The following is a 20,369-nucleotide window of genomic DNA, read 5'->3' as shown; positions in this document are numbered from 1 at the left end:
GCAACATTTCAGCATCTCATGGACCGAATTCTCCATCCCCACAATGCATATGTGGTGGCTTTCTTAGGTGACAATCATTTATAGTAATGATTGGGAATGGCATTTACAGCATCTTAGGATGGCTGTGAGGTTGCTGAGGCACGCTGGGCTCACAGCAAACCTGAAAAATTGGAAAACCTGTGCAATTGGATGGGTGGAAGTATGGTATCTGGGCTTCCACTTGGGTCATGGGTAGGTGCATCCCTAAATTGATAAGATTGCAGCGATTGCGGCCTGCCTGCAATCTAAGACCAACAAGGGGGCGAGGCAGTTCCTGGGGCTGGCTGGCTATTATAGGCAGCTTGTGCCTAACTTTTAAGATGTCACCAGCCCACTGACTGACCTCACTAAAAAGGGGGTGCCAGATCCACTCCAATGGATGGAGCCATCCAAATGGGCTTTTGCTCAAGTAAAGGTGGTTTTGTGTGGGGGGGCCTGCTGTTGCATTCTCCTGACCCCTCTCTCTCTCTCTCTCTCTTTTGTTTTATAGACCAAAGTGTCAGACAGAGGACTGGGGGCCATTTTGTCCCAGTTGGTGGAGGGGGGAGGAGGGGCATCCGGTGCTGTACATCAGCCACACTCTCTCCATGTGAGAGTCAAAGTACAGCACTATAGAAAAAGAGTGTCTGGCCATCAAGTGGGCACTCGTCACTCTCTGGTACTACCTGCTATGATGCCCATTCACCCTATGTTCTGACCATGACCCGCTCCAGTGGCTCCACCACATGAAGGATGCGAATGCATGGATCACTCATTGGTATCTGGCCCTTCAGCCCTTTAAATTTGAGGTGGTCCACAGGCTGAGGCCACAGATGTTGGTGGCAGATTACCTCTCCCGCTGACAGTGGGGTCAGCTGCAGGCTGAACTGGTCCCCAGCCTGAGTCAGGCGGTGGGGGTATGTGGCAGCAGGGGCATGGTCAAGCATCAACTGTCAACGGCAAGGAGTCAGGTTGAACCAATAGGTAACATGTGATGAGGTGCACCTGTGTCTAATTACTGGCTGTCTATTAACCTGTGTCTCTGTATGTCTTTCCAATGGCCAGGAATAAGGGAGAGAGCTGTGACACCCAGTCACTTGTGTGTGCAGTGTGTTTCATTATCAGCCACTGAAAAGTGTAAATAATAAAAAGAACACACCTGTTCTGAAGCCTGCTCCTAGTTCCTCTGTTTCCCAAAGTCAGTTGGGAGAGTTGTTACAATGATAATGAACAGAAATTCATGGTGTTTCTCCACTACCTGCAGAGCTTCATGTTTTAAGCTTTTACCATTTATATACACAATACTCTGGATGAATCAAGGCAATGATAGCTTGTTACTCTAATGCCAAGTTCACAATACACTTTGTAGCCAAAGCAGATGAGAATACAAAGCCTGAGAAAAGCCTCCAAACCTTTAACTTCAAACAAGTTCTTGCCATATACCTGAGATTTCCTTCACTCACCCGATGGCAGATTCTTCCAGCTACTTGATCTGGTCCTTCATTATCACCTCAAAAGTCTTGTAGTTGATGAATCCTGGGAGTTCTCTGCCTCTGTATTTTTCCTCATAGTCCTTCATTTCCTTCTCAATCCTCTTGTTAACTATAAAATATGACATGACCTTTGATGTGGTAAAGTAGTACATGCTCATATTCATCTCATATCATCTCTAGCCGCTTTATCCTGTTCTACAGGGTCGCAGGCAAGCTGGAGCCTATCCCAGCTGACTACAGGCGAAAGGCGGGGTACACCCTGGACAAGTCGCCAGGTCATCACAGGGCTGACACAGACGCAGACAACCATTCACACTCACATTCACACCTACGGTCAATTTAGAGTCACCAGTTAACCTAACCTACATGTCTTTGGACTGTGGGGGAAACCGGAGCACCCGGAGTAAACCCACACAGACAACATGCAAACTCCGCACAGAAAGGCCCTCGCCGGCCACGGGGCTCGAACCCGGACCTTCTTGCTGTGAGGCAACAGCGCTAACCACTACACCACCGTGCCGCCCTCCATTCAATTCAATTCTTATTTTTGCACATGATCTATATCTTGCTTGACAAAATGTATGGCTGATAGAATGACCATTCTCTTATCATCACACCAGTACTCACACGTCTCTCCTGAGTTGTCCAGATGATTTGTTCACAGAGAAAAGTTCCTTCGAAGGATAGAGAGCATGTTGAGTTGTTGGATGTTGTTCAGCTCCCCTCCAGTCATCAGGTTGATGGTATCGTGAATGAATGCTGTAATTTTCTAATACATACCAGAAAAAAAAAAAGAATGAGAGTAGTGAAATGCAAAACTTGCACACTTTATGGAAACGCCATAAAACTCCTAAATATATAATATATATATATATATATATATATATATATATATATATATATATATACAAATTGGCTGGGGTAGGAAAAAAGCAAGTACTCATCTCATCTCATTATCTCTAGCCGCTTTATCCTGTTCTACAGGGTCGCAGGCAAGCTGGAGCCTATCCCAGCTGACTACGGGCGAAAGGCGGGGTACACCCTGGACAAGTCGCCAGGTCATCACAGGGCTGACACATAGACACAGACAACCATTCACACTCACACCTACGGTCAATTTAGAGTCACCAGTTAACCTAACCTGCATGTCTTTGGGGGAAACCGGAGCACCCGGAGGAAACCCACGCGGACAACATGCAAACTCCACACAGAAAGGCCCTCGCCGGCCCCGGGGCTCAAACCCAGGACCTTCTTGCTGTGAGGCGACAGCGCTAACCACTACACCACCGTGCCGCCAAGCAAGTACTCAAGTAGGAATTTGGTTTCTTAATCTTATCTGGTTACATCATGGCTACTTTAATGGGACTTTCTCGAGGCATATTAAATTAACCAGCTAAGAATGCTAGCTTTTTATGAGTCTTATATCACAACTGTGATATAAGACTGCATACTTAACAAATAAACTACAAGGTGGAAAGTTTTTGTTTTATCTTGGCTAGCTAGCTTTTCTAATCAGTGTGTTGCAGTGTTAGGTTGTGTGCATCACTCACATCAATCAGGAAACAGTTCCTCTCTCCTGGTTCTGTAGGAGGCCCTAAGCCGTAGTGATCCAGTTCAGCCTGTGTTTCAGCCAACTTCATCTTAATCTGCTCTTCCAATCGTGGCAGAAATCGCTAAACACACACACATTTTACTACCATGGTGGATTGTTTACTGGACAAGCTGAGGGATTCTGAAACAAAGATATCTTTACCTCAGCGTGAAGGATAAGTTTGCGTTTCTCAGCCAGGTTGGGAATGGTGGTCATGCCTTCCTCATACAGCATGCTGTAAAAGAACATCCACCACATTTTATGCTCACCTCATAATGTTTTCCATCAAGCTCAAGGAAAAGTGGTTAGGAAAGGATATAGGACAAACTTTTGGAACTCAGCCCAAATCTGGTTTTGATACATCAAAGCATTGCTCAGTTATGACCTCAGTTCCTGTTTGGCAGCTCAGCTGTCATTTTCAATTAAGTATAATAGATGAACACTTATCTCTGCTTTTGGATCTCTTAAAAAACACAAGAATTACTTTTTAAGGAAAACACATCAACAGTTATTGGGCAAAACACATTTTTACTTATTGTGGCTGGAGTACTCAAGGTCCAAACATGAAACTTGGTGAAACGAATCAGAGGACTGCCCTCAATCAGTTTCAATTATAATTCAAAATTTCAAATTGACTCTTCTAAAGTAAAATATGACCCCTGAAATGTGGGTGGTCTTTAAAGAAGTCCTTCTCAGTGGTGTCAGGGTGCAGGCACTTACAGATGTATGTGCAGGGGAGAGTCAGGGAAAGCAAACTGGAAACAAAGCCAAAAGACGAGACTAAAATCAAGGCCGTGGAACAGGCGAGGGTTGATCGATTGGTAGACAGGGCAATACAGATAGGGCTAGAGAATGACGAGAAAGATACAGGAGCAAAGATCAAGACCATAATAAAGCAGGCAGTAAAATAAAGGCTCAGTATGCCAGGAATGAACTCTGAACAATACTTTGCATCAAGTGAGAGTGGGAGAAGTGTTTATATTACAGGGGCTGATGAACCAGGAAATGAGTGACAGGTGTATTTAATAAAGAGGTGATAGAGGGTGCTGTGGTTGTTGTAGTTCTGAGTAGCCATGTTTGTAGTTGGGTTTGGATTGGTGCTCTTGACAGCATTACTGACAGACTCTCCTGGTTAGCCCTGTCTACCTGTCCATTGGACTGGGGGTGATATCCGGATGTGAGGCTCACTGAGACACCTAACTGCTCCATGAAACTGGCTCACAGACGAGAGATGTACTGAGGACCACAGTCACTGACTATGTCCTCTGGGATGCCAAAGTATCTGAATACATACTGAAATAACAGTTCAGCCATCTGGAAAGCTGTGGGGATGCCAGGTAATGGGATGAGTCTCAGTGACTTGGAGAACTTGTCAATGATGACCAGGATGGTAGTAGGTCGGTGATAAAGTCGATGGCCAGGTGAGACCAGGGTCTCTGAGGTACAGGGAGAGGGCATACAGTAGTTTACCAGCGGGAGGTGTTTGAGGTACCTTGGCTTGTGTGCACTCCGTGCATGAGGAGATGAAATGGATGATCTCAGTCAACATATTCTACCACCAGTACTTGTTCCATAGCAATTGGTGAGTACGATGACTGCTTGGGTGACCGGTGGCAGAAGATACATGTGCCCAAGTGATGAGCTTACCTTGGAGATGGTTGGGGGTGGCCAGGTGGGCAGTTAGCTGGAGGAGTCTGTGGTTGTGGCCCCCTTATCTCCTTGTCTAGGTCCCATGAAATTGCTTGGATGAAGCATTCGGGCATGAGGATGGGGTGAGGTTCAGGGTCGTGAGGAGATGGGCTGAAGACATGTGACAGGGCATCTGTCTTAGTGTTCTTGGTGCCTGGATGATAGGATATTGTGAAGTGGAAGCACGTGAAAAACAGAGCCCATTGGGCCCAACGATACTTCACATTGAGTGAAAGAATGAAAACAAATATCAGCAATAACAAAATAAAAGTTCACAGGTAATCAATGCACAATCAGTCTTACTACTACTGTTTACTTCTGTTCTGCATTGTGCAATGCCCTCTATTCATCACATATCCTTGATTTGCATTGGTTCCACTCAAAACTGGTGAAAACATGGGCTGGGTCACTACGTGGCACCAAGGTTCAAAGAATCCTGAACAGAACCAGTTCAAGAATCCATACCCTGTTGATTGAAAAGGGGTATATCTGGAAGTCTGATCAATGAATGTGGGTTTGGAGGATTCCAGGACAACACTACCTACTAAAATGCCTAGTGCCAACAATAAAGTTTGGTGGAGAAGTGTAATGGTCTTGGGCAGTTTTCCAGGGTTTGGGCCCCTTATTTCCAGTGAAGGATAATGTTAATCCTTCAGCATAGAAAGACATTTTAGACAATTGCTTGTAGGGATGGCTGCCATGTCCATAACCATGGTAACCCTTTCACAACCAGTTTGAACACACCAATCTCTGTACTCAACGCCATGTTCTATCTCCGCCCCTTCCTCTGACTCCTTGTAATGGTATGGGACAGAGACGATACCGGATACCAGGTACAGTGATGTCACGACTGCTTTAAACTCACGGCAGGACCGAAATTCTCTCTCTCTGGCCGTGGATTCCACACGTGAAAGAGAGAAGCCGATGCATTGGCGCTACAGAAGGACAGAGAACAAAGAATGAGCTATTGATACCGGACTTTACCCAAAGTTCAATGTATTTGACCTTCGCAGAGTTGTAATAATAACTGAACCGGTTAGTTACTGCAGCTCACGCAGTATTCCGAAGAGAAAAGGAGACCAATATAAATATAAATATTTTAAGTTCGTTTCTTAGACAAGGATATTTTTTAAGCTTGTTACCTTGTTAACAGTTTCGGCGAGAATCTCCCGCCTTCTTCAGAAACAGTCACCAGATGTCGAGTGGTGACGTGCCTTATCAGCTGATGTTGCGTGCAGGAGGCGTGAACGTCCCGCCCAATTTGACAGGTAGTCCACGCCTCCTGCTGTCAGGTCGCTCCTCCAGGACTGCGCTCCAGGTGTGCGACAGTGCATACGCTCCCTCGTCCCGGTTCATCGTCCTCTGCGCCCGCTTGCGTATCTCCACTGCCTCTAAAATCCAACGCTGGAATCTATTTTCTTCAGCGCGAATGACTCTGGCCTCTTCCCAATTCATTATGTGATTTTGCCGTTTGCAGTGGTCTGAAATGGCTGATTTTAGGTTTTCTTGGTTTGCTTTTTCTTTTTCGGATCTTGTGAGTCTTCTTGTTGTTTCTTTTTCACATTCTAATTGGTGTTCTTTCCTTCGAGTATGGAAGCATCTGCCCGTTTCACCAATATAGACTTTATTACATGAACGGCAAGGGATTTCATATATGACGTTGCATTTATTGTCCAGTTGTATTTTGTCTTTGGGGTGAACTAGCAGCTGTCGGAGATTCTTGTATGGTTTGACCGGGGTGTTGATGTGGTATTTCCTCATGGATCGTTGGATGCGTTCTGTGACTCCTTTTATGTACGGTAGTGTGACCAAGCCCCGGTTTGTTTTTTCGGTGTTTTTTCTTGTTTGTTTATTTTCTTTTATTTGTGTCTGTAATTTCCCTTTCCGAATTGCCCACGGTGGATATTGGCAGTTTTTTAATGCCTGTTGGATGTGTTGTTCCTCCTCCTGTCTGTCTTTCTCCTCTGTGATGTTCTGTGCTCGGTCGTATAGTGTTCTGATTACTGACATTTTGTGTGCGATGGGATGTTCAGATGTCCAGAGAAGATATTGGTCGGTATGTGTAGGTTTTCTGTATGTTGTAATTCTAATGTTCCCTTCTTCTGTGTGGTGTATTTTTAAGTCCAAAAAAGCTATTGTCTTGTCCGTTTCCTCTTCGTGTGTGAATTTTATGTTGCCTGTCTTGTCTATGGAGTTTAAATGATCCGTGAGTTGTTGTGTGTGACCTGTTTTGGTTATTTCAAGAATGTCATCAACGTATCTTTTCCAGAAGATAGGTTTGCAGTCATCCGGTGCTGTTTCTATTGCTCGGGTTTCCAGATCCTCCATAAAAAAGTTGCATAGAGTGGCAGATAGTGGGTCCCCCATTGCAAATCCCTCTTTTTGTCTATAGATTATGCCTCTAAATTGGAAAAATGTGGAAGTGGAAATGAAATGTAATAGTTTTGTTATGTCCTGTACTGTAAGTTTTGTGCGTTTTTTCAGGGTTCTGTCTGCTTTTAACCGGTTTTCTACTATGTTGAGAGTGTTTGTGACCGGTGTTTTTGTAAAGAGGGATATGACGTCATGCGATACAAACATTTCATCCTTTTTTATCTTGATTTCCTTTAGTTCTTTCGCCAGTTGTTTTGAGTTTTTGCAGTGGTATTCCGTGAGTCCGAGGAGTGGTTTGATTATGTCTGCCAGCGTCTTGGAAAGGTTGTAGGTAACTGATCCTATACTGTCTACTATGGGTCTTAGTGGTGCTCCGGGTTTATGAATTTTCGGTGTGCCGTATATCCGGGAGGTGATGTTTGCTGTGGGGATAAGGTGGTTGTATGTTTGTTTATCGATTTTGTTGTCATCCAGTAACGGTTTGAGTAATAGCTTTAGTCTTCTTTTCTTTTCCTCCGTCGGGTCTTTTTTTTAATACTTCATATGTGTTTGGGTCCGTGAGCATTTCATTCATTTGTTTTTCATATTGATTAGTGTCCATGATAACCGTGGTCCTCCCTTTATCAGCCGGTAATATTGTTATTTTCTTGTTCTTTGTGAGTGTTCTGATGGCTTCCATTTCCTGTTTGGTTATGTTTCTGGGTGGCGGTTTAGCTGAGGTGAGGATGCCTGCTATTTCGTTCCTCAATGCGGCTTTCTGTCCTTGGTCCTGTATCATATTGCATGCTAGTTCCGTGGCTAATATGAATTCTTCATTTGGGATTTTATTTGGTGTGATGGCATAGTTTAGTCCCCGTGAGAGTATAGTGCGTTCTGCTGTTGTTAGTGTGTGTTTAGACAGGTTGCAAATCCATTTTTCATTTGTTTGCTTGTCCTTGCATTTATTTTGTTTCTTATTGATAAGTCTGTTCAGTTTTTTAATATGGCGTGTTTTTGTTTTTGAAAACTCTTGTTCTTGTATTGCATTCAGATGTTCTTCCATATTTTTTTCCATGTCACTGCTGAATTTGAACCGGCGTTTGAATTCTTGTTTTCTTTGTGCTATTTCTGTGTTTAAATTGTTGATTTTGTTAGTCGTGCATCTGATTCTTTCTCTTACCAGAGTCATTCGCGCTCTTTCGATGGTTCTTTCCGCGTTTCTTGTTGGTATCGGATTTTTTATGTAGAGGCTTGCTGGAATGACGCCTTCGTCTCGGCAGCGGAGATTGAAGCAGAGATGGTTTCTTTGTCGCGCCAATTTTTTTCCTAGCTTTTCCAGGTAGCGTACCTCTTTGGCACAATCTTCTCCATAACTTGAAGAAGAAGGCGGGAGATTCTCGCCGAAACTGTTAACAAGGTAACAAGCTTAAAAAATATCCTTGTCTAAGAAACGAACTTAAAATATTTGTAATAGTTAGACATAATGAACATCCACTACGTAGAAAAGGAGACCAGATCCCCTTTCCCTTTTTCAATGTCAACGAATTATAAACAAGATTCCTTCTAGATCATCAGATGACCGAGGCTCTCCAGCTGACGAACTGAAGGAACAAAACCATCTTCTTCCCGGATCTGCGTCCCGTGCTATCCCGGAGAAGGCACACTTCAATCACTAACAAGTAAGGCTGGCATCTGGGCAAAGTTTGTTAGTTTTACTTGTAGCTAGTTAACGTGAACAGTGTTGTTTATTTGAATTCATTTATGATTTTAAATGTACACATTTTGATTCACATGAAAGTCGGTCTTAGACTGTGTGTTGTTGATTTTACTTTGTTTACTATCTGTTTAGTTAAATTGTGCACGCTCTCTCTCTTTCTCGCTTTTTAACCGAGGCTAGTTCAAACTCCAGATTCCTTGTCTTAATTTTTGCATGCTCTCCTTGTAAGCCCGGCCTGGCATGGCTCATGCATTCCATTCGCATTACACACACACACACACACACACACACACACACACACACACACACATAACCACATGATTTTCCTGATCACATTTTAACATCCACTCGCCCTATTACTTCTGATCACCATTAGTGCTTCAATTATCATACACACTACTGATTCTTATATGTATATATTTTGTATATATTGTATCATTTCTATTGAATTATTCCTTGGCTGCTATTGTTGCTATATCTGATCAGTATTAGTTTGCTAATTCCTGTCAGCTATTTCAATAAATGGTATCTTTGGAATAAACTGTGTCCTGTCTATTGTCACAATATTCACTGAAGTGCCAACCTCTGCCAAGAAAAGAACTCTAATTGCCTTCACCCATTTTGTTAATTAATTTATGAGACTGATTGATTGATTAATGAATGTATGAGACTGATTCCTTTTTATGAGACTGATTTGATTTACTGATTAATGAATTTATGAGACTGATACCTTTTTACATGAGACTGATTTGATGAGACTGATTTGGTAAGCCCATTGCACCAACATGCTCAAAGTCAGGTTCATAAGGATATGGTTTGACGAGTCCTGACTTCAAACCCACTGAACACCTTTGGGATGATTTGCACACCATGCCTTCTCGTCCAACATCAGTACTTGACCTCACAAATGCTCTTTTGAATGAATGGGCACAAATTCCCACAACCACACTTGAAAATCTTGTGGAAAGCCTTCCCAGAAAAGTGGATGCTATTCAAGCAACAAAGGGATGGCCAACTCCATATTAATGCCCATAGCCAATGCTAACTAGTTTATCTTGCTAACCTAGCTATTTTCAACAAAGCTTTTACTTTTGAAGAACAGTGTTTTTCTAAGGTCAGCATTTGGCCAGTAGTCAGTCAGTCAATCTTCTCTCTCTCTCTCTGTCTCTCTCTCTCTGTGAAATAAATTTATTCAGAGAAAAATAAATCCCTCATCAGTAAATAATTATTTTCAATAAAAGCACATGTGGGCGGCACGGTGGTGTAGTGGTTAGCGCTGTCGCCTCACAGCAAGAAGGTCCTGGGTTCGAGCCCCGGGGCTGGCGAGGGCCTTTCTGTGTGGAGTTTGCATGTTCTCCCCGTGTCTGCGTGGGTTTCCTCCGGGTGCTCCGGTTTCCCCCACAGTCCAAAGACATGCAGGTTAGGTTAACTGGTGACTCTAAATTGACCGTAGGTGTGAATGTGGGTGTGAATGATTGTCTGTGTCTATGTGTCAGCCCTGTGATGACCTGGCGACTTGTCCAGGGTGTACCCCGCCTTTCGCCCGTAGTCAGCTGGGATAGGCTCCAGCTTGCCTGCGACCCTGTAGAAGGATAAAGCGGCTAGAGATAATGAGATGAGATGAAATACAATAATAAAAGTTACAGTGTAGAGCGAGGAATTAATCAAAAGCCTCAAATTTGATTTAATAAAAGGCAGCGGCAAAGAAGAAAAGTATTCAGCCTTGATTTAAAAGAACTGAAAGATGCAGCAGACACAAAGTACTTTGTATTTATTAGTGTGGGAAATATGCTCAGCATAATATGTATTTATCACAAAAATACATGCATGTATTTATTATTTTGAAAACCCACCAGCTGACTGATCTGGCATGTTTTAATTGTGCGACAGTAATGATGTAAATAACTGGGTGGCAGAGCAGTGTCCAGAAGTGTTTTTTTTTTTTCATTTTACCAATGAGCTCACTATATAGTCCTCTTTATAGAATTCCCTAGATAGTGAGTAGGGAGTAGTGAATGAGTGAGTGATTTCAGACACACCCTTAGTCATCCATCAACATAGGAGAGATAAGAGAACACATCAATCAAATGAGGGAGAAGTGTGTTGACCTTCATAAGTCAGGGAATGGTTATAAAAAAGGCTACTCAGCTGAAAATATCCATTTCTACTGTTAGGGCAATAATAAAAAAAAAAGTGGACACCAACTGGAACTGTTACAAACATCCAAGTCTTCAAAACCACTATCAGACGCCACCTCCATTCTATCAGACATAACCACAAACATAATTGCCTGAAGTTTGTGAAACACAACTACAACTTTAACTTTTTCAGCAGTTTGAGCTACAATTGCTCTTCTGTGGGATTGGACCATATGGGCTCGCTTTCGTGCCCCATGCAAATCAATGAGCCTTTGACACCCATGACCCTGTTGCTAGTTCACCTGTTGTCCTTCCTTGGAGTACTTTTGGTAGGTACTAACCACTGCATGCCAGGAACACCCCACAAGATGTGCTGTTTTGGAGATGCTCAGACCCAGTCATCTTGCCATCACAATTTGGCCCTTGCAAAAGTCACTCAGATCCTTACGCTTGCCCATTTTTCCTGTTTCAACACATCAATTTCACGAACTGACTGTTCTCTTGCTGCCTAATACTGTAGATACATAATGTTATGGTTGATCAGTGTATAACCAACCCAACTACTGTCACCAACCCTGTCAACAGGATACTTATCCAATATCCAACAATCATCACCATCAGCACTGACTCCTGTGTGGCACGACCCAATGTTTCTAATCAATAAAAACATCTTTTGTATTTCAAACATGGAAAATAAGCGGAGTGGCCTGAATGGGATATCAGTTTGAAGGCGCAGCTTGCTCACGACACTCGACCATATTCTAAAGAAATACTGTACAACTGTATTCTCAAATACTGCTTTTACCAATATCTTTGATCAAGAGCAAAATCAGCACAAATAACTTCTATGGTCCAATACGTCCTCTTTTTCTTCAACTGGAAAAAAAAAAGAAAAAAATATATCGATATACTGTATAACTGACTACAACCTCAAGACACCATAACATCAATCCCTACTGCAAAATGGTCTTCCAAGCTTAACCCAGGTCTCAGCTTTTAACTGGAAATCAGTATGTAATACGTATGTACAACCCCGATTCCAAAAAAGTTGGGACAAAGTACAAATTGTAAATAAAAACGGAATGCAATAATTTACAAATCTCAAAAACTGATATTGTATTCACAATAGAACACAGACAACATATCAAATGTCGAAAGTGAGACATTTTGAAATTTCATGCCAATTATTAGCTCATTTGAAATTTCATGACAGCAACACATCTCAAAAAAGTTGGGACAGGGGCAATACGAGGCTAGAAAAGTTAAAGGTACAAAAAAGGAACAGCTGGAGGACCAAATTGCAACTCATTAGGTCAATTGGCAATAGGTCATTAACATGACTGGGTATAAAAAGAGCATCTTGGAGTGGCAGCGGTTCTCAGAAGTAAAGATGGGAAGAGGCTCACCAATCCCCCTAATTCTGTGCTGACAAATAGTGGAACAATATCAGAAAGGAGTTCGACAGTGTAAAATTGCAAAGAGTTTGAACATATCATCATCGACAGTGCATAATATCATCAAAAGATTCAGAGAATCTGGAAGAATCTCTGTGCGTAAGGGTCAAGGCCGGAAAACCATACTGGGTGCCCATGATCTTCGGGCCCTTAGACGGCACTGCATCACATACAGGCATGCTTCTGTATTGGAAATCACAAAATGGGCTCAGGAATATTTCCAGAGAACATTATCAGTGAACACAATTCACCGTGCCATCCGCCGTTGCCAGCTAAAACTCTATAGTTCAAAGAAGAAGCCGTATCTAAACATGATCCAGAAGCGCAGACATCTTCTCTGGGCCAAGGCTCATTTAAAATGGACTGTGGCAAAGTGGAAAACTGTTCTGTGGTCAGATGAATCAAAATTTGAAGTTCTTTATGGAAATCAGGGATGCCGTGTCATTCGGACTAAAGAGGAGAAGGACGACCCAAGTTGTTATCAGCGCTCAGTTCAGAAGCCTGCATCTCTGATGGTATGGGGTTGCATTAGTGCGTGTTGCATGGGTAGCTTACACATCTGGAAAGACACCATCAATGCTGAAAGGTATATCCAGGTTCTAGAGCAACATATGCTCCCATCCAGACGACGTCTCTTTCAGGGAAGACCTTGCATTTTCCAACATGACAATGCCAAACCACATACTGCATCAATTACAGCATCATGGCTGCGTAGAAGAAGGGTCCGGGTACTGAACTGGCCAGCCTGCAGTCCAGATCTTTCACCCATAGAAAACATTTGGCGCGTCATAAAACAGAAGATACGACAAAAAAGACCTAAGACAGTTGAGCAACTAGAATCCTACATTAGACAAGAATGGGTTAACATTCCTATCCCTAAACTTGAGCAACTTGTCTCCTCAGTCCCCAGACGTTTACAGACTGTTGTAAAGAGAAAAGGGGATGTCTCACAGTGGTAAACATGGCCTTATCCCAACTTTTTTGAGATGTGTTGTTGTCATGAAATTTAAAATCACCTAATTTTTCTCTTTAAATGATACATTTTCTCAGTTTAAACATTTTATATGTCATCTATGTTCTATTCTGAATAAAATATAGAATTTTGAAACTTCCACATCATTGCATTCCGTTTTTATTTACAATTTGTACTTTGTCCCAACTTTTTTGGAATCGGGGTTGTAGACATTTCATATCTCAGGCAACTTCTGCAATATAAGATACAACATAGAGTTCATATTACTACACTCAAACTCTGTCTTATGGGCCTACAAAACAGCAACACTTGTAAATGCTGCCCAAACACAACACATAACTAACTCCACTCGCTTTGGTCATGTCCATTCATACACACTTTTTGGTCGGAGGTCATGAGCAAGTTGTGTATGGTCCTCAGCATCCCTAACAGCCTTGCAGTTCATTAGGTGATCACGCCACAACACAAATAACCCCACAATATAAACAATTTCTGTTAACATCCATAGCAATAGCTAAAAGGGTCATTTTACTCAACTGGAAAGACCACACATTTATTTTCTGATTCTTTTACTGATTTATTCTTTTTTATGGCACTCCTGTAACTCCATAGTGCAGAAGCAGGGTTGGGGAACCTGTGTTCTAGGGCCTATAGATTTTATTGTCATGTTTTAGGTTGTGTTTAGACCATGTTGTTATTCTATCACTTTTTGTTGCTGTTGTTCCATAATGACACCAAGTAGAGCAAAGCCAAGTTTTGGTCCTGGATGATCGGCTGACGTTTATTTATTCATCTGCAACCTCACAGACGTGTGTCATGTAAGGTAGACATACTGAACCTTAAATATGTGCTTAGTAAAATGTTTGTTCTATTAAAACCCATGTAGATTTAATAAGGGGTAATACAGTAGTAAGATTATATGGTCTTTAGGTGTATAGACTCATTCTTTCTGAATAAAGTGCTATGTATATATAACTGGTATTAAACACTAGATGATGCTGTTGAACTTTTGTCAATTCCTTAAGCTTACTATTAAGTCACTGTACAAAAAATAGCAATATTCCCCAAGAAGTGACCACACACCCCAAAAAGTGAGCCGACAAAATTAGCCATATGTACTATAGTGATCAGACATCCTATAGAAATTATTATACACCCCAAGAAGTGGCTGTCTTTCTCAGAAAAGTGACACTATGCTCTAAATAGTGAACATCCACCATACTAGATAGGATATTGGCCATATCCCCTAAGAAGTGATCATTTGCTCTATACAAAGACAGAATAATCCTCTAGAAAATAAGACTATACCCTAAATAAGGGGCATTGAACATCCAAGCCTAAAAGGTGACAACACCCATGAAGAAATTAACATTCCTTCTCAGAAAAGTGTCACCATGCCCCAAAGAGTGGCCTCACACCCTAAAAGTGATTATCTGAACTTCAAAAGTAAGTGTGCCCTAGAAAGTGACTCTATTTCCTAAACAAGTTGAATATACCATAAAAAGTTCAAATCCACCCAACGAACATTGCCATACACCCTAGGAAATGTGCACTCCTCTGAGAAAGTTATATAGTGTTCTAGAAAGTAGCCATACACCTTAAAAACAAAGTGATACTATGCCTTAAAAAGTGATCTGAATTTTTAAAAAAAGTAGTAATACTCCCTCGAAATTAACCCATTCAACAGGAGGCAATATTCTGTAAAGAGTGAACATCCATGCTTGCAAGGACTCAGAACAGGAACTAACGTGATTCGTCCTTCAAGTCACTTTGTATAAAATGAACGCTGTGTATTTTATAATACTCAACCCTGTAAACACGGCTGAGAAAACCATCTCCATAAATAATCCACACAATTCACCGTGTCATCATTTCCATCCAGTGTTCGTGAGATTGTCTATTTTTGTGCATGGGAATGACCTTTTCCCCTCAGATAACAGTCTACAGAGTATCATGTATTATCCCGACCCTTTCCTGTCTAAATCAATCAAACACACACACGCACACACACACACACACACACAAACACACAAACGCACACACAAACACACACCTTTCCCCTCATTGAGCTTGGCTTCCTTCCGTCGATTTCAACAAGAACCATTAGACCATGCTTCATGCTTTGAGAAAAGTCTAAGGAATAAAAGAACATGTGAGGAAGCGACTCGATGCATAATCTTTTTTTCATTACATTTTAACCTCATCAGGGCAAAGTTTTTTTTAGCTCAGTTTGCAAGATAGTTAAGTTTGTCTCTCTGTACTGTACTGTGATGAGTCAGAGCTACTGTTACTGTTTTTCTAAAAACAGCACATTCAGCATGCTTTATTCCTCTTATACTACATTTACCAAAAATTACAATTAATTGATTGATTGATTAAAGAACTACACATTTTATCCATTTATAGTTAGCTCTGACTGTTACTGTGTGCTGACACTGGAGACACATCTCATCATCTCTAGCTGCTTTATCCGGTTCTACAGAGTTGCAGGCAAGCTGGAGCCTATCCCAGCTGACGACGGGCGAAAGGCGGGGTACACCCTGGACAAGTCACCAGGTCATCACAGGGCTGACACATAGACACAGACAACCATTCACCCTCACATTCACACCTACGGTCAATTTAGAGTCATCAGTTAACCTAACTAGTGCTAGCCGCACTGGAGACTCCTTCTCTAAATGTTAAAGACTCAAGTCAAGTCAAGTTTATTTGTATAGCGCTTTTAACAATAAACATTGTCTCAAAGCAGCTTTACAGAATTTGAACGACTTAAAACATGAGCTAATTTTATCCCTAATCTATTCCCAATGAGCAAGCCTGTGGCGACGGTGGCAAGGAAAAACTCCCTCAGACGACATGAGGAAGAAACCTCGAGAGGAACCAGACTCAAAAGGGAACCCATCCTCATTTGGACAACAACAGACAACATGACTATAACATTAACAGTTTTAACATGAAGTCAGTTTCATTGATGTTATAAACTCTTCATTGATGGAAACTTGAGTGCAAAACTGTTCATGACAACTGCAGTCCTAAAGTTAGCAAGTCAACTATAGTCCTCAGCCATAAAAGCATTACTGTAAGTGTCCAGAGCATCCTCCAGGTGTGACTTTCATCTGTCCACATGGGGCCGTCCTCCACAGGAGCGATGTGATGAGATTCCAACCAGACACAGGGCACCAGGATGGATTAGGCAGGTCCGAGGAGCAGAAGAGGTCAGCATCTCGACCCCAGGACCGACATGTAACTCAGAGGGACAGATTTTTTTTTTCGGGGGGGAGAAAACACAGGTTGTTCAGTATGCCCAATGTCACCTGAATAAGTAGGAACAGTATACATATTGCACTGAGTACAAGCAGGGACTCCGGCAACTAACTATGACAGCATAACTAAAAGGGGAGAGCCAGAAGGTAACACAGGCATGAGGGAGCCCCGGGACATAAAGCAGCCAGCCACTACACCATCAACAAACTCGAGTGAGCAAGCGAGTGGGAGACTGACAGCATCCATACATCCCAGTTTACCAAAACACTCTATGTCTGAGGACCCTCCAGATCTACATCTTTACCTCATAAACACCATTAACAAAAGGCTTGACTAAACAGATATGCTTTCAGCCTAGACTTAAACGCTGAGACTGTGTCTGATTCCTGAACATTACATGGAAGGCTGTTCCATAACTGTGGGGCTTTGTAAGAAAAGGCTCTGCCCCCTGATGTAGCCTTCACTATACAAGGTACCAGCAGATCTTTTGATCTAAGTAGGCGTGGCGGGTAATAGAGGAGCAGAAGTTCACTCAGGTACTGTGGTGCAAGACCATTCAGTGCTTTAAAGGTCAATAGTAGTATTTTATAATCAATACGAAATTTGATTGGGAGCCAATGCACTGTGGATAAGACAGGGGTGATGTGGTCATATTTTCTAGTTCTAGTAAGGACTCTTGCTGCTGCATTTTGAACTAACTGGAGCTTGTTTATGCACTTATTGGAACATCCAGACAGTAAGGCATTACAATAATCCAACCTGGAGGTAACGAAAGCATGAACTAGTTTTTCCGAGTCATGTAGTGACATTGAAATTTCTTATCTTAGCAATATTTCTGAGATGAAAGAAAGCTATCTGGGTGATGTTTTCAATGTGAGTTTCGAATGAAAGACTGGGGTCAATAATCACTCTGAGGTCTTTTACTGCTGCATGTGAAGAAACAGAAAGGCCATCCAGAGTTACTGTGTAATTAGAAAACTTACTTCTAGCTGCGCAGCACGGTGGTGTAGTGGTTAGCACTGTCATCTCACAGCAAGAAGGTCCAGGTTCGAGCCCCGTGGCCAGCGAGGGCCTTTCTGTGCGGAGTTTGCATATTCTCCTCGTGTCCGTGTGGGTTTCCTCCGGGTGCTCTGGTTTCCCCCACAGTCCAAAGACATGCAGGTTAGGTTAACTGGTGGCTCTAAATTGACCGTGAGTGTGAATGGTTACTGTGTCTACGTGTCAGCCCTGTGATGACCTGGTGACTTGTCCAGGGTGTACCTTTCCTTTTGCCCGTAGTCAGCTGGGATAGGCTCCAGCTTGCCTGCGACCCTGTAGAACAGGATAAAGCGGCTAGAAATAATGAGATGAGACTTCTAGCTGCATGTGGTCCTTTTACAAGTACTTCAGTCTTGTCAGAGTTAAGCAGAAGGAAGTTAATAAGCATCCAGTGTCTAATGTCCTCCACACATTCCTCAATTCTATTAAGCTGGTGTCTCTCATCAGGTTTTGCAGAAACATACAAATGTGTGTCATCAGCATAACAGTGGAAACTAATACAATGTTTACAAATAATATCACCCAGAGGTAACATATATAAAGAAAAAAGCAGTGGACCCAAGACAGAACCTTGTGGAACACCAAACTTTACCTCAGTATGTCTAGAAAAATCACCATTTACATCAACATACTGATAGTGATCAGTTAAATAAGACCTGAGCCAGGAGAGGGCCAGTCCCTTAACTCCCACAACGTTTTCTAGTCTATCCCGAAGAATGGAATGATCAATGATCTCAAATGCTGCACTAAGGTCAAGCAACACAAGCAGCGAGACACAGCACTGATCAGAACCCAACAGTAGGTCGTTTACTACTTTAACCAGAGCTGTATCTGTGCTATGATGAGGTCTAAATCCTGACTGATACATTTCATGGCTGTTATTCCTATGTAAATATAAGCATAACTGCTGTGCCACAGCTTTTTCAAGGATCTTGGAGATAAAGGGGAGGTTTGATATTGGCTGATAATTGGACAGCTGACAGGGATCAAGGTCAGGTTTTTTAATTAGGGGGTTGATAACTGCTAGTTTAAAGGATTTGGGTACATAGCCAATCGTAAGAGAATAATTTATTATTTTTAGAAGTGGTTCAATTACTTCAGGTATTATCTGTTTGAATAGACGTGTAGGTAAGGGATCTAGTACCCAAGTTGAGGCTTTTGATGCCGAGAATAATGAAAGTAATTCAGTTTCTCTAAGGGGAGTAAAACATTCTAATTGCTGATCTGATACAGTTATATTGTTAACTACAGGGTCACTTACATTGTCTGACCTTTAATCAGTAGTTTGAATTTTTTTGTTGGATATTCTCAATTTTGTCATTAAAAAAATTAATGAAAAATTTTTCTTACAGAAAATATCAATAATTAATATCAATAATTAAACATGGCTTTTAATTCATTTGGTACAAATCCCTACGTATTAGCTGTTACTATAGAAACGATCATGTATGATCATGTTTATAATATAAACCTGTGATTTACACCTGCACTACTATCACCATTACTATTACTAGCTGCTGGTATAGGAAATGAATCAACAAATTCTGACCAATCAGAATTGAGTATTTGACATTTTTAGCTTTTGGACAGATATTTTAGTTTGATTCAATATTGAAATTTAAATTTGAAGCATTTGAAACATTCTTGGTGCTCTTTTCTTTCATTGCATTTTTTTTGTTAACTGTATTAGCACGTCTTCACAGAGTGACTGTCGACGTGTTTCCATTAACCTGCTTAATGTGCAATCTGAAATTGTGAGCGTAAAAAATGAGTAATGGGAACACATAAATTTTAAAAAGAACCTTTCAAATATGGCAAAAAAAATAGTTTCATCACTCACACATGATGGTTTTTCAGATGATTTAATAAAGCAATTAAAATGGAAACATGCTTTTCACATTTAAGTCACCTGACATGAAGTACAACTTTCTGGAAATGCTAACTTTCTGAAAAAAGAGTCTGTTTAAGAGTTTACACGAGAGGAGAAAACCCAGCTTTAATCGTATCACATCACGCAGACCATTCGCAATTGCATTTTGCCAATTTTTTTTTTTTTAAATCGCTTCTATTTTGCATAAAACTCCAATAGAAACCTGGCTCGTTTGTTGAGGAAAAGTTAACACCAAATACAGACAGCATTTGAAAAACGATTAAGCCATGTGTTTGTATACAGGAATAGTAGTACTAAGAGTAATGCATAACTTTAGACCACCATAGTGATACGTGTGTGTGTCTGGTCCTCCTCATGTGTCATTTTTATCTCTGGACTAGGCAGACTAATCAGGCCAGAGTCTAATGTAAACCAGAATGTCTTTTTTCTGGACCTGTTGCTTATTTTTGCAGTCCAGAACCTTTGAAATATATTAAAATAAAATGATTTTGAAGTGGTGTACTGTCAGAAAGAATTGCTTGGATTCGCGTGTAACAGACGGTATGATGATTACTGTGGGAGAAACCACAATATCATGTTCTCATGTGTGTACAGTAGTGGTGTGATACTCGACAGGAATGATGGTGTGCTGATGTGAATTTGCTCTACTGTTTTATATATACACTCACCGGCCACTTTAATAGGAACTTGTTGTTGATTCTAAGATTCCTGTTCTTGGCTGCAGGAGTGGAACCCAATGTGTTCTTCTGCT

General features: G+C 41.6%; 1 pseudogene; it reads right to left on the bottom strand.

Annotated features, from left to right (window-relative positions):
- LOC132865719 (interferon-induced GTP-binding protein Mx1-like) overlaps window positions 1–5,120 on the bottom strand; it is an 80,888-nt pseudogene extending 75,768 nt beyond the window's left edge.
- Between the last annotated feature and the right edge of the window lie 15,249 nt (window positions 5,121–20,369).

This window comes from Neoarius graeffei, chromosome 18, assembly GCF_027579695.1.
Source record: "Neoarius graeffei isolate fNeoGra1 chromosome 18, fNeoGra1.pri, whole genome shotgun sequence".
Classification (NCBI taxonomy): domain Eukaryota; kingdom Metazoa; phylum Chordata; class Actinopteri; order Siluriformes; family Ariidae; genus Neoarius; species Neoarius graeffei.
Note: the sequence above shows the minus strand (reverse complement) of the source record. Positions and strands in the feature narration are given on the sequence as shown.